At 46.0% G+C, this 14,017-nt stretch overlaps 1 protein-coding gene and 1 pseudogene across 14 annotated transcripts in view; one reads left to right on the forward strand and one right to left on the reverse strand.

Annotated features, from left to right (window-relative positions):
• Positions 1 to 14,017, forward strand: part of PTPRT (protein tyrosine phosphatase receptor type T) — a 1,045,273-nt gene that overhangs the window by 426,522 nt on the left and 604,734 nt on the right. The gene's annotated exons all lie outside the window — the stretch shown is intronic.
• On the reverse strand, positions 7,343 to 10,110 carry LOC116855690 (annotated as a pseudogene).

Here is a 14,017-nt window from a genome sequence, read left to right on the forward strand (position 1 = left end):
GTTGTCAGGTGGATCGCCGCAGGGACTTCTCGTTGCAGACACAAGTTGTGTTACGTCGGCTGTAGCCTTGTGGCGGCTTTCAGACTGCGGCTAGGAAATAAATCCATTAATCAGTATGGACCGCCCCGACTCACGCCGCTAGGTTGTGGGCTTCATGAAGGCACAGGGTATGTCTTGGTTCCCTCACTTGCCTCTTAGTGCCTGGCGTAATATACCCTTGATAACGGACTCTGCATTTTCATTTTAACATTATATTCTTTAAAAAAATAGAATTGCCAGTGATCACAGGGGGAAATGACCTCAGAGAGCCTCTCTTATAGTCCCTGGGTGAGAGTCCTGAGGCCCAGAGAGAGATAGTGATCTCTCCCAAGTCACACAACAAGACTCCATGGGAGAGCTGGACGTGAAGCCTGGCTCCTGACACCCAGCCCAGGCCTCTGGTTCTCTTTTTGTGCTTTTCTTGGCAGCTCCTGTCAAAGAAGGATGCTAGGAATTCCATTCGGCCTTTATTCTAGTGTTTTACAGTCTCTTCTGAGTAATAAGGTCGGCTTGTTTATTAAGTTCAGCTTCAAAGTAGGTCAGGGATTTTATTTCTGTGCATGGGCCATTAACATTCTTAAGTGAGAACACTTTTTTTTTTTTTTAAACTGAGAAAATATCCTCTCTGTGGATGAGATGCTCCACGTCTGCCTGTTTCCTAAGCTGTGTCAGATCCTTTTATACAGCCGAGCCTCTGTAAGGGGGCCCCCACAGGCTTCTCAGTGGAGGCTGAGGCCAGATGGGAGGGACAGGGAGGGGACCACGTGAGCTCTGAGCTGGAAGGGCAAGGTGATTTCTGAAGGCTTCTCAAGCTACTTAGTGGTCACACTGAAATGAGGTCTGTGGTGTGCGTTGTTGGAGTTAGTTCTCTGAAAAACCCCAAACACTGGCTTAGAGGGTTGAACGCGATGTCAAGAACTCTCTCGAATCTGTTGTGATGCACGTGCCTTCCCAGATCCGGCCCCCCAGTGGCCAAGCTGGTGGAAGGGAGTCAGGGTCTAGCTCTTGCTGCTGCTGTCACGGAGGAGGATCAGGGCGCGCCCCGGTGGGGAGCTGGGGACGGGGAGAAGGGCGACACGACACCTCATCTATTTAGGGCTGCTCCTGAGGGTAATATCAATTTTACATTTTTAGCAATGACCTGAATTGTTTCATAAGCTCACTCCTTCGTCAATGGTTTTACCCTAAATGGGGCTGGTAACACAATAAAAGAAAAATGGTTTCTATTGACAGTTCCTCTTGAGGTGCCGTGTCTGACAGAGCGAAGGCCGCAGAAGCCTGACCGGCTGCATCCCCGTCTTGTGGCGACTCTGTGGAAGGGGAGAAAGGCCCGGAGGTAAACAGCCAGGAGTGTGGGCCACGGTGGGCTGATTAGGCCCCCCACAGCGTTTTCCCCACATCTGTCTGTTCCTTGCCCACTTCCATAATTTCTTTCCCTTATCTATTCTCTTATTTAACACTTCTGCTTAAAAAAAAATGCACTTTCCTTGATCTCTCAAATGAGAATTCATATCATTATAATCGTTACATTACAATAGTGAAAGGAAGTCTGGTGGGTTTCTAATGCAAACTCAAGTCCGTCTTCGACTGTTACACTAATGTATGGGTCAGCGCCCATTGGTATGCCCCTGATTGAGTCTCATGTGTACCACTGGTGTGTACCACACTTCGGAACGTGTCAGGGAGGCTTTCCCAAGCAGACGAAATATTAGCAGGGCCTTGAAGGATGAACTCTCTGAGCCAGTGCGTGCCGCCCGTGGATAATCCTAGTGATTCTGTGCAAACACATGGAGTGTCTGAATACACAAGTAAGAGGTGATGTCGTGGCCCACTCGGGACTATGCTTTCTACTGATGTTTAGGAAGTTGGCAAAGAAAACCTCATGAGATTAGATTTCTCCTTTGTTACCCCCTTTCACTGCTTTGATTTTGTGCATTGAACTCCACGATTGCGAGTAAATTGTTGGCTTCCTCTCTGCAGGGCTCTCTGTGAGCATTAGAAGTCCTCCAAGCCAGGAGGAAACAGATGAGCAAGGCCTTTCGCCCCTTCCTTCCTTCCTTCCTTCCTTCATGTGTTCATTCACTGCTACCTCCAATGCCTTGTCCGCAAGACTGGAGACTGGAAACACATGCAGAATTACCACGTAAAGGGCAGAGTGTTTGAGGAATTACTCAGTTGTCTACATGTTGTCATTGTACAGGAAATGAAGGAGGTAATGCAGTGGTTCTCAAACTTGGCTGCACATTGAAAAAAACCTGAAGTGTTTAAAAAAAAAAAATGCTGGTGCCTAGGTCTTACCCCAGAAATTCTGATATGATAGGTAAAGGTTGGAAGCTAGACATCAGATGCTTTAGAACGCCTCCACATGATTCTTGTACACAGCTGTGTGCAAGCCACGGGTACAACCACTAAAGGCCTTTTTTTAAAAGAGTAGCATGGGGGTGCCTGGGTGGCTCAGTGGGTTAAAGCCTTTGCCTTTGGCTCAGGTCATGATCCCAGGGTCCTGGGATCAAGCTCCGCATCTCCTCCTCTCTCTCTGCCTGCCTCTCTGCCTACTTGTGATCTCTCGCTCTGTCAAATAAATAAATAAAATCTTTAAAATAAAATAAAAGAGTAGCACAGCCTAATCCAAAGGGTCTTTGGTCAAATGGTACTTGGTACTATGTAAGAAATGGGCAGGGCAGGGTCCAAGCTGTTTGACATTCAGGTGTGGGTTCAACCCAGCCCTCCTAGAGGACTCCTGGGGAGCTTCCAGCCCTGCAGCAACTTCCCATTTCTTAGGAGGGGGGCTCATTTCATGCTGCTTGTCTGCAAAGGAACTGGTTGCTTTAGCTTTTGAATTGACTGCAAGATACCAAATGCTCCCACATCAACCTTCTGGGCAGAACACCTATGGTTTGGGGTCAGTCTTGAGTACATCTTAGCTGTTGGGAAACCTCACTGAGCTTTCCAATCAGGAACATGCAGAGTTACATTTCCTTTCCCCGAGGGGAATCAAAGGTAGGAGAGGAAATTCATGGGCCCATTTTAAGAGAACATTAAAGGCCTCCAAGCTGTGAAAGGCTCCCTAGGAAGGATGCCCTTCGAGATCAGTTCTTTAAAAAAAAAAAAAAAAAGTTAATACCTTGGAGGATCGCAACATTAAACCTGTTTGTCCTTTGGTATATGTGACTTTAATCAGATTGCTTTCCTGATTAAGATCTAGAAGAGGTTTTAGGCAAGGCTTTTATTTTTTTTTTAAGCTTGTTATTACTTATATGTGTTTTTCTTCAATGAAAAATGAGAGCAATTTCGCTGAGACCATCAATGTGCCCTACCGAATAGGCCAAGGTATATCTTTGTAGTAGGGCAAGCTTTCACATTCACTTCTCATTTTATTGCCATATGACTACAAAGGTGAGTTTTAGGCCTTTTCCTTCATTTTATCCCACCGCATTAAGAAATAAAGAGACAGATTTTAAGGCTGGCTTTTCTTCGTAAATGATGCTGTATGTGCTAGAACATTTGAATTCATGTTTCCTTGCTGGAGACCCCTCTGTCCTACCCTGCCGTGGTATCTGTGTTCCACTGAGTCCCATCTGGGCAAACATCCATCTGTAGTTTGGTGACTGTTTCTTCACCAGGTATATCCTTTTTGAAGTAATGGCAAATTAATGCCTTCATGGGTATCACTGTCCAATCATATATGGAATAAATATACCAAATGGGCAGATGTTAATTCCCTTGTTTGCTTACTGCTGCAAAAAAGAAAGCACAGGGCTTACCAAGTGTTCCAACATGACTTTAAGTGCATTAAAATGTCTCCTTTGAGGGCATTCTTCAGGAAAAGTAGGGTGCCTCCTTTTACTTTTATCTCAAATAGACTCAGCCAAGTCCTCCCCAGGCTTCTGCCTGGTTGGTGTGCTGTAATTTCAAAGGTGATTCTGAAACCGATCTTGAAGGAAGCTGTAAGCATTGTGTGTGTGCATTCGTCTGTGCCTCTTGATGTTAACTTGTAGCCAAGACTTTTCCCTTTTTAGTCCCCAAAACGTCTGGTAAAATTCCTTCACGTTTATAATTATTTATGGAGTAGGTATGCAGTATTAGTCACATATTACCCCAAAATGTGGTTGCTTAAACCAGCAAGGATTTATTTTCTCAGAGGCATGGGTTAGGGATGGTGGTGCAGCATTATGGGGTGAGTCTAGCATGGGGCTCTCACAGGCCACAGTCATCTCGAGTCTAGTCTGCGGGGAGATCTGCTCCCAAGTTCACACACACACATGGCTGCTGGAAGCCTTCAGAAGATCCTCTGAAAAGAGGACTCCCGTGGCTATTGTCTCAGAGCCTCATTAGCTGTTGGCTGAAGTTAATCCTTTTTTTGGGAATGTATGGCTGTCCATAAGACAACTCACAACAGGGTAGATAGAGGAGGGGGAGGGAGGGAGAAAGGAAGAGAAGTGAGAAGAAGCAGGAGGGAGAGGGAGGGAAAGAGGAGGAGAGAGTAGGGAGAAGGGAAGGGGGGAGAGGGAAAGGGGAAGGAGAGGAAAGGGAAGGGAAATAAAGAAAGGGACGGGGAATAGAGAGATACACAAGGAAAGAAAAGGACAGAGCAAGGTAGGTGGTAGTCTTTCTGTAATGTAATCTCAGTAGTAACAAGGTCATGTCACTTTTGCAATATTCCTTTTGTTAGAAGTGAACAAGAGGCCTAGCCCACTTTCAAGGGGTCAGTCAGTGTTACACAGGAGCATAGATATCAGAAAAGTAAAGCACGGGGGGCCATTTTAGAGACTTCCCACAGCAACTGGGGTCTCCAAGCACCACCAAAAAAGTGACGGTCATTTGCAGATATGGTTCAGGATTTTCTGGCACAAGAGATACTGAGTTTCAGCTCTTTACAGCTCTATAGTAACAAAGGTCGTATATTAAGTATCTAAGTATATTTTACATTTCCCAGATTGACAGCTGCTTAATAATGAAGCACTGATTGAATTTGGGGTAACACTGCCATCTTCTTCCCTGTCAAGTTCAATGAAGGGATTCTGAAGGACAGTGCCACCTTGGACACATGCCTCTTGAGTTATAGGTTCTGGATTTTACTATCTTACATCTTTTTAATAGTTTTGAGCATATGCTTCCTAGTTCCCATTTTTAAGCAACTATCCATCATCCTGATTGAAAACACAATTTTAAAAGTATTATGCCTCTGAAAAATAAATGAAAAGTGCCACTAAAACTTGCAAAACAAAACAGACATATTTTTTCAGCATTTCTCTCTTACTGAAAAATGCTCTATGGCAGGAAATAGAACCAAATATAGTTATATGTTTGCCAACTGAATGTTTGATTGAACACAATTTTGTCAGGAACCTGCACTGGTTTGTGAATGCTGATGAATTTGATACAGTAAAAAAAAGTAAAAAATGCATGTGGGCTTGACACTGAAGCAATGACTTATAACTGGGAGAATTGGTGAATTGAACCTTGTCAAAATTAAAACTTCTGCCCTGTCAAAGCTCCCATGAAGACAGTGAAAAGACAGGCTATAGAGTGGGAGCAAATATTTGCAAACCATGTGTGTACAAAGGACTAGTATCAGGGCGCCTGGGTGGCTCAGTGGGATAAAGCCTCTGCCTTCGGCTCAGGTCATGATCCCAGGGTCTCTGCTCAGCAGGGAGCCTGCTTCCCGCCCCCACCCTTGCCTGCCTCTCTGCCTACTTGTGATCTGTGTCTGTCAAATCAATAAATTAAAAACTCTTAAAAAAAAAAACAAACCCACAAAGGACTAGTATCTACACTACATAAAGAGTTCCGAAAATGTAACACACTGTAGAGCAGAACATAACAACAGCACCAACCAGCCAAACCAAAACCAACAATTCAATTAGAAAATGGAAAAGTTCTCTCATTGTTCAACTCCCCTTCCAATTTCCCCTAACTCCCTTCTCCTAACTCCCCATGTGGGGGGGTTGGGAGGTTGGGGGAACCAGGTCGTGGGTATTAGAGAGGGCACGGATTGCATGGAGCACTGGGTGTGGTACAAAAACAATGAATACTCTTATGCTGAAAATAAATTTTAAAAAATGATTAAAAAAGTAAAAGAAAATGGAAAAGTTCTGAGCAGACGTTTCACTCAAGAGGATATGCAGATGGCACACAAACCCATGAAAAGATGTTTCATATCAGTAGTCATTAGGGGAATCCAACTTTAAAACCACAGTGTCGTATCACTGCGTACCAGGATGGCTGAGACAAAATGGGAGCACCAAATATTCCTGAGGATGCAGAGAACTCCGATCCCTCATTCGTTGACGGCGAGAGTACAAGATGGCTTCGCCCTCTGGAAAGCAGTCTGGCAGCTCCAGGTTTCACAGGACCTAGTGTTTGCATTCCTGGCCATTTATTCCAGAAGAAGGAAAACCAGTAGTCACACAAAGTCTGTATAATCATGATTATTCACAGAAGCTTTATTTCGTAGTAGCTAAAAACTGAAACAGCCCAGTTTTTGTTTTTGTTTTTTAAACCAGGTGAATGGTTAACTGTGGTACATTGTACCATGGAATCCTACTCAGCAATTAAAAAAAAAAAAAAAAAAAAGAATTAGTTGTGGCTATGTACAATGACCTGGTTCTATCTTCAGGAAATTATGCTCAGTGAAGGAAGCCAATCCCCAAAGACTATGGACATTTTTTAAATGTCAGAATTTTAGAAATAGAGAATGGGCTCCTGGTTCCCAGGGCTTGAGAATAAAGTTTGGGGAAGTGAGGAGGGAGGTGAGTACGGTTATAAAAGAACAACATGAGGGTTCCCTTTGGTGGTGGAAATGTGCTATATCTTGACTTTTTCAGTGTCAATGTTCTGGTTGTAATATTGTATGATAGTTTTTTTTTTTTTTTTTATGAATGACAGCTTTGTTTTTTACACTTAAAGGCTGATGAAAAACCATTGCTAATCCTATTAAAATCCAACATCTCAATTGGGAAGGATAACTATATTTACTCATTAAGTATCATTTAAGTTTTCTACAACACAACTTGGAAGCCTCCAGCATGCATATGTAATTTCAGTACAATGGATTCAGGACCAAGTGTACATGTTACAGGCATCAGGGCTAGATTACAAATTGTTTCCTCCTCCTCCTCCACCTCCTCCTTTTTCTCCTTTTTTTCTTCCTCTTTGTCTTGATCTTCTTTGTCTTCATCTTCTTTGTCTTTGTCCTCTTTGTCCTTGTCATCTTCATCTTCTTTGTCTCTGTCTCCCCCTCCCACCTCTACTGCTGCTCCTCATCCTTCTTTTTCCTTTTCTTTTCAATGCATTTGATGATTCATTGGTAATGTTTGGTAATGGCCACCATCTTAGTAGTACTCATGTTTTGGGCCCCAATTAATGACGGATTAATCAGAACATTCTGAACTGCAATCTTGCAGGAATTGATGCTTTTACAGTTGGGGACTGTGACGTGGGCATCTGTACTGTAAACCTTTGCCCTGTGAGGGACATTGGAGGCCCTCCTTCAGTTGACGCAGCTTCGGTTTGGGGGTTGGTGTGCTAAGTGTGGGAGTACTTGGTCTGCTAGTAACTCAGCCAGCACTTAACCGCAGAGCTGTTATTCTTCCCATAGAAGTAGATGCCTTTTTTTGGGTAAAGATTTAAGTCTATAATTTGGAGCAGTCAAGCAATATCTATCAGGTGTTAACCTAGGGCCTGAATATGGTTCGATTAATGGCAAAAGAGTTTGATTTCTTTTCCTTGCGATATCTAATAAAAAATCTCTTGGGGGAGGAGATTTAAAAGACTGATGAGCACGACCCTGGATTGCCAATCACATATCATCAGCATCCACAGTAGCTTTCTTAGCATGGCTTGAATAAATTTTTGCATCATCTAGAATTGTGGTCACATATCAGAAAGCAGACTCCAACATCTGATTTATAACTCTCGGCTCCTGTTCTGTAATCCCTGTATCTTTCAGGATTTGTACTGTCGTCTGTGCCTCTTTTGGCATGCTCTTGGGAGAAGCCATCTTGCCAGACTCCACGGTCAGACTTTGCAGGCTCAACCACCCACATTAATGTATTTCAGTCCTGCTCTTGATGCAGGTCCTTTGCCTAGACTGGTTTTTCCAACCCCTGGTGTTCTTGGAAGCAGGATATTTGGAAACAACATGATCCTCACCCTTGCATGATAGGTTGTTGTTTTTTTTTTTTTTTTAAAGATTTGTTTATTTTAGGGAGGACAGGGGAGGGAGTGAGAGTGAGAGCAAGCAAGCAAGTGAGCAGTGGGGAGGGGTTGAGAGGGAATGGGAGAACATCTTAAGCATATTCTGCACTCAGCCTGGAGCCTGACTTGGGGCTTGATATCACGACCTGAGCCTAAACCAAGAGCTGGATGCTTAACAGACTGAGCCCCACCCAGTATGACCCTCGTGCACAAAGTTATCATTGGGGAAGCTGAGTAAAAGATACATAGCATCTGAGTGAAATAAGTCAGTCAGCGAAAGATAATTATCATATGATCTCTCCGATATGAGGAATTTGAGAGACAAGGCAGGGGTTGTAGGGGGTAGGGAAGGAAAAAATGAAACAAGATGGGATCGGGAGGGAGACAAACCATAAGAGACTCTTAATCTAATGAAACAAATGGAGGGTTGCTGGGGCATGGAGGTGGGGGTGTAGGGAGAGGGCGGTTGGGTTATGGACATTGGGGAGGGTATATACTATGGTGAGTGCTGTGAAACGTGTAAGCCTGATGATTCACAGACCTGTACCACTGGGGCAAATAATACATTGTGTTAATAAAAATAAAGATATATAGCATCTATTATTGGTTGGAATTGGTGTAAATCCATAATTATCTCAAATAGTTTAATTAAAAAAATTAACACCAATGCTTAAAGTGGCAAGCTGGGTTCCTGGGGTCCTTCTGGGCAGAGAGGAGCAGCCCCTTTCTGAGGTAGTGTGCTCTGTTCAAGGCTTCTTGTACTGCTGAGTTTCCTGATAATATCAAGCCACCAATTCTTCTGACTCCTCTCTACTCTCAAAATATTCTTCATTCCAAACTTTAATGGGGAAAAAAAAAATCAGATTCCCTGACAGAAGAAGATTCTTCTGGCTTTTGCATTGACTCATTCATTCAATGAATACTTATGAAGTGTTTACTGTGTGCCAAAGATCAAGGCAGGTGCTGTGAATAAGATACTGAAAAATATCAACGTGGCCTCTGCCCTCGTGATGCTTACATCCTAGTGGAGGAGACCAGCGTGAATGGTCACACAAAATGTAACTGCCCTGAAGAAGCATGTCTGAGAGCTTCCGGGGAGGTCTGGAAATACGGTTTGAGCTGAGCTGTGAAGAGTAAACTAGGTGGAGCAGGGAGAAGAGGAAAGAGTGTGGGCAAAGGCCCTGAGGTAGAAAGGCTCACAACACATTAGGAATATTTGAAAACAGACCTGTGTGTCTGGAGCCTGAGCAGCAGGAGGGCTAGTGGCAGGAGATGAGGCTGAAGAGGCCGCCGGGCCCTGTCCCTCATGGTGCTTGAGGCCACGTAATAGAATGTAGTTGTTACTTTTGGAAGATCAGGTTAAGGCAGGACAGAGTGGAGAATAGATCTGAAGAGGGAAGAAATAGAAGCAGGGTTAGAAAAGCTTATACAGGGGCTCCTGAGTGGCTCAGTGGGTTAAAGCCTCTGCCTTTGGCTCGGGTCATGATCCCAGGGTCCTGGGATCGAGCCCCGTATCGGGCTCTCTGCTTAGCGGGGAGCCTGCTTCCTCCTCTCTCTCTGCCTGCCTCTCTGCCTCCTTGTGATTTCTGTCTGATAAATAAATAAATCTTTAAAAAAAAAAAGAAAAGCTTATCCGTATCATGCAAATGGATGATAGGAAACTCTTCCCTTTTTGTTGATTGAAATCTAACAGCACGGCAAAGTACATTGGCTTTAATATATGAAAGGATGTTAGACTCGCTTTTGATTTTCATCCTAATTTGAGACTCTGGGATTTTTTTCCATACGCATATAGTCTATGAATAACGAGAGCATTATTACTTCCTTTCCAATCCTAATGTCTTTTATGTCTTTTTCTTACCCCATGGCCATGGCTCGAGCATCCAGTAAAACTGGGGAGATTTGGGGGAAAGGATTTAGTATTTACCATGGATTGCGATGTGAGACCATGTTTTGGATGCTTGTTATCAGATTAAGGAACTTTCCCTTCTCTTCTTAGCTTGTTGAAAGTTTTATTGTGGATAGGGGGGCCTTGTTAGGCAGCTGTCTTCCGGCCCAGGTCGTGATCCCAGGGTGCTGGGATCGAGCCCCCCGCGTCAGGCTCCCTGCTCCGTGGAGATCCTGCTTCTCCCTCTCCCTCTGCCTGCTGCTCTGCCTACTTTCGCTCTCTCCCTATCTGTCAAATAAATAAATAATATCTTTAAAAAAAAGAAGTTTTATCGTGGATAGATTCCGACTTTCGTCAGATGCTTCCTTGGTATCTCTTGGGATTGTTGCATGATTTTTAATCTTTCAGTCTGTTAATATGATGAGTTATACTGATTAATTTTCTAATATTAAACTGATCTTGTATTCCTGGAATGAATGCACTGTGGTCACGATCTATTACTCATTTTATGTATCCCTGGATTTGGTTTGCTAATGTAATGTGTAGGCTTTTTATCTCTCTGTTCATGAGAGAGATTGGCCTGGAAGTTTCTTTTCTTGTGATATCCTCGTAAGGTCTTGGCGTGACAGTTATTCTAGGCTTGTCAAATGAGCTGGGAAGTATTTCTTCTGCATTCTTTTGAAAGAATTTGTGTAAAGGTGGTATTCCCTTGAAACCTTTTCTACATGTAAAAATGCAAGTTTCTTTTAGAATTTTGTCCCAGGGAGGCGTTCTGTCTAGAAACTGTGTCACTTTGTCGATCACCTCAGAAGTTGCTCTGTATTTCTCTGGGTTAACCTCTGTCCGTGGTTAAGAAGCACATGACGGAGGTGTTAGAAACATCTAGAATAGTGCCTGAAATGGGATACCCAGTAAATATGCCCTGTTCTCCCCTTCCATATTCCCTCCTTGCCACAGAAGTACCGAGGTCCTGTGGCCTGTGGTGGGTGCCAACTTGAAGCCACTGCTCCGGATCTCAGAGTCCAGTGTCCACCTGCTTGAGTCAGAATTATGGCATCTGGTCTATGAGGCCTCAGTGGCCCATGGTCTATGAGACCTTTCCGTGTTCTTGTGTTCAGAGGCCTTTCCCAGAGCGCTGCTCTGTAGGCCTGCTAACACCAGCTCTGTCTTCCTGCTGGATGTGGCAGAAGGCAGGGGCAGCCCCGGTGGGGCCTGCGATGGGGGTGGGGAGGTTGGAAGAAGCCACGTTTTTCGGATCCCTTTTATAAAGGGGGCATTCCCCTCTTAAACTCTCCCCACAAACTGAGCAGCCTATCCTGAGCCCCTTAATCCGTCTGGACGCCTTTTCCTGACACTTGAGAGCCGTCAAACCTTGTAGTCACTTCGGCTGTTTGAGCTGCTTAGAGCCCAGTACCTCCTCTCCCTGTTCCCACCCCGCACAGGCACCCAGGGATATGCTGAGGAGAGAAATTTGCAAAATAACAATATCTCTAAAGCCCCCGCCCCTTTGCTTTGCTCTCTCTCCTGTGGCTGGTAACATAGCAACTGAGGGAACTGCCTGGACTCAGGTTGCCCTGAATTGCCTCTTTCTCTCCTCCCACCCTCCCTCCTCACCACCCAGCTCTCCCGCTCCTCCAGCTCTTCTCAGACGTGTTCTGTGAAGACGGCCCCTGTGTTTCCCCCGGGTGCTCGTGGAGGGTGCGTTGCCCATCTGGGTGGGAGATTAGCGGTTCCACATGCAGCTTCATGAGCCCCAGGTGCCCTGGTGCTGCTCAGATGCCCAGAGCGGAGTTCATGGGGGGCCTGAGAATGGTGGGATGATCCTTAACGGAGGGGGCTGTGGGCTGGGGAGAGGGACAAGTGCGGGAGGCCCCGAGGCAGGGGAGAAGGGAATAGCTCACGTTTCACTGGGGGCCCGTCATGTTACAGATACTTGCATTGGGTCTTCAACAGGACCCAGTGGGACGGGATCCGTTACCCTGGCTTTACACATGAAGAAACTGAGGTTCAAGGGAATTAATTGAATTGCCCAAAGTCATAAAAATAAGTGATGGAGGTTCTAAGTCATACTGTCTGTCTGTCTGCCCGTGATATGGGAAAATGAATATGAACATGTGAAAGGGTAGAGTCCAGGGTATGGGGCCTTGTGTGCAGAAGCCAGTGCCGTGCCCAGGGATGCTGGGCAGGACGCGTGGAACAGAAACCATGTGCGTGGACCAGGCAGGCGTTGTGGAGGTCAGGGAAAGACTGGTCCTCCACACGTGTGCATGTGCCCAGGACTCCCCTGGCCTATTGGATCTTAGTCTTATGTTGGTCCTGGTGCAAGTTCTGGTCCCTTTGCTGCCCCTTTGGTCCAATCAGAGACTGAGTCCTGGCCAATGTCCTAAACCCGTGTCTAGTCCTCTTTTTCCACCCCCATGGCCATTATCCTGGTCCAGACATCATCATCTCCTTCTCAGTGGTGGACATGATGCCCCCTGACTCTGATGTCTCTCCTTCGGACCTATTCTTCTCCCAGCACTCAGAACTCGTGCAGAAAGAACAGGCACATACATCATGTGACTCCTTACAAAGCCTCAGGCTGAAGCCCTGGCTCCTCAAGAAGACTCTTCCCTCTCTGGTCCCCGTTGACCTCTCCAGTTGCCTTTGGGCCCTTTCCCCCTCCCCTGACCATGTTCCAGCAGCCGGGCCATTCCGGAGTGACCCCGGCTCTTCTCGTCCCCACGCAGGTGCCTCCTTCCCAGGAGGCTCTCTCTTTCTCTCACAACTTCATGATTTGATTTCTCCACGATGCCTTCCCTCATGCCCTCCATCTGATTGCTGCCTCCGAGTCCCTCCCTAGGGCTGCTCTGACTAATTACCACAGACTTAGTGGCTTAAAACGTAAAAACTCATTATGTCCCGAACATGGAGGAGGTCAGAAGTCTACGGTGGGGCAACAGGGCTGCATTTCTTCAGTTCTGGGGGAGGGTCTCTTCCCTTGCCTCCTGCAGTCTGTAGAGGCCACTTGGATTCCTTGTGGTGGCCCCTTCCTCCGTGTTGGAAACCAGCTGCGCAGCATCTGCTGGCCCCTCTCTGTCTCTGACTCTTCTGCTTTCCTCGGTCATTTAGAGCCTTCTGATTCCACTGGGTCCTCCTCCCCAGGCTAGGACACTCTCCCCACTCATGACTTCATCCCATCTTCAGAGTCATGTTTGCCATGTAAAGTTCTGGGGATGAGGGCACGGATATCTCTTGAGGGCCACCATTCTGTGTACCACATTCTTCTGGGTGTCCCCCAGACCTTGGCCTGCTGCTGTCTGGCCTTCCTCACCGTATTTTGCATCTTAGCGATCCCTGCCTCTGTTTTACTCCCCAGCCTCCTAGGTCTGTCCGGGGTGGGGACTATGCTTTGCTTTGACTTCCTGTCTTCAGAACACAGATCCAGCCCCTGGTACTTGTTCATTGAACAGAACCCCTCTCTCCCTGGCTCTCGTCTGCCAGTCTTGCTCTCCAGCTGCCCCCGGTGTTGAGAACCCTGGGGGCAGTTCCACGCATCGGTCAGACCTGAGGACCAGAGCAAGCCATCCCCATACCCCAGCACCACTGGGTCCTAGCTGCATGACCTGGGACAGGATTCTCGGCCTCTGGGCCTTTGTTTCGTCACCCACAAGGTGGAGAGAATTATAAGATCTTCTGTCAGTCGGGATCTAGAAAGGAAACCCCAAACCGTAGTGGGTACTTCAGACAAAGAGGTGTTTAATTTTTTTAAAGATTTTATTTATTTATTTCACGGCAAGTGTGTGAGAGAGAACACAAGTAGTGGGAGTGGCAGGTAGAGGGAGAAGCGGGCTCACTACTGAGCCGAGAGCCCGACATGGGGCTCGATCCCAGGACCCCGGGATCATGACC

The sequence above is a fragment of the Lontra canadensis genome, unplaced genomic scaffold (assembly GCF_010015895.1).
Source record: "Lontra canadensis isolate GAN:19392208 unplaced genomic scaffold, GSC_riverotter_1.0 scaffold105, whole genome shotgun sequence".
Classification (NCBI taxonomy): Eukaryota; Metazoa; Chordata; class Mammalia; order Carnivora; family Mustelidae; genus Lontra; species Lontra canadensis.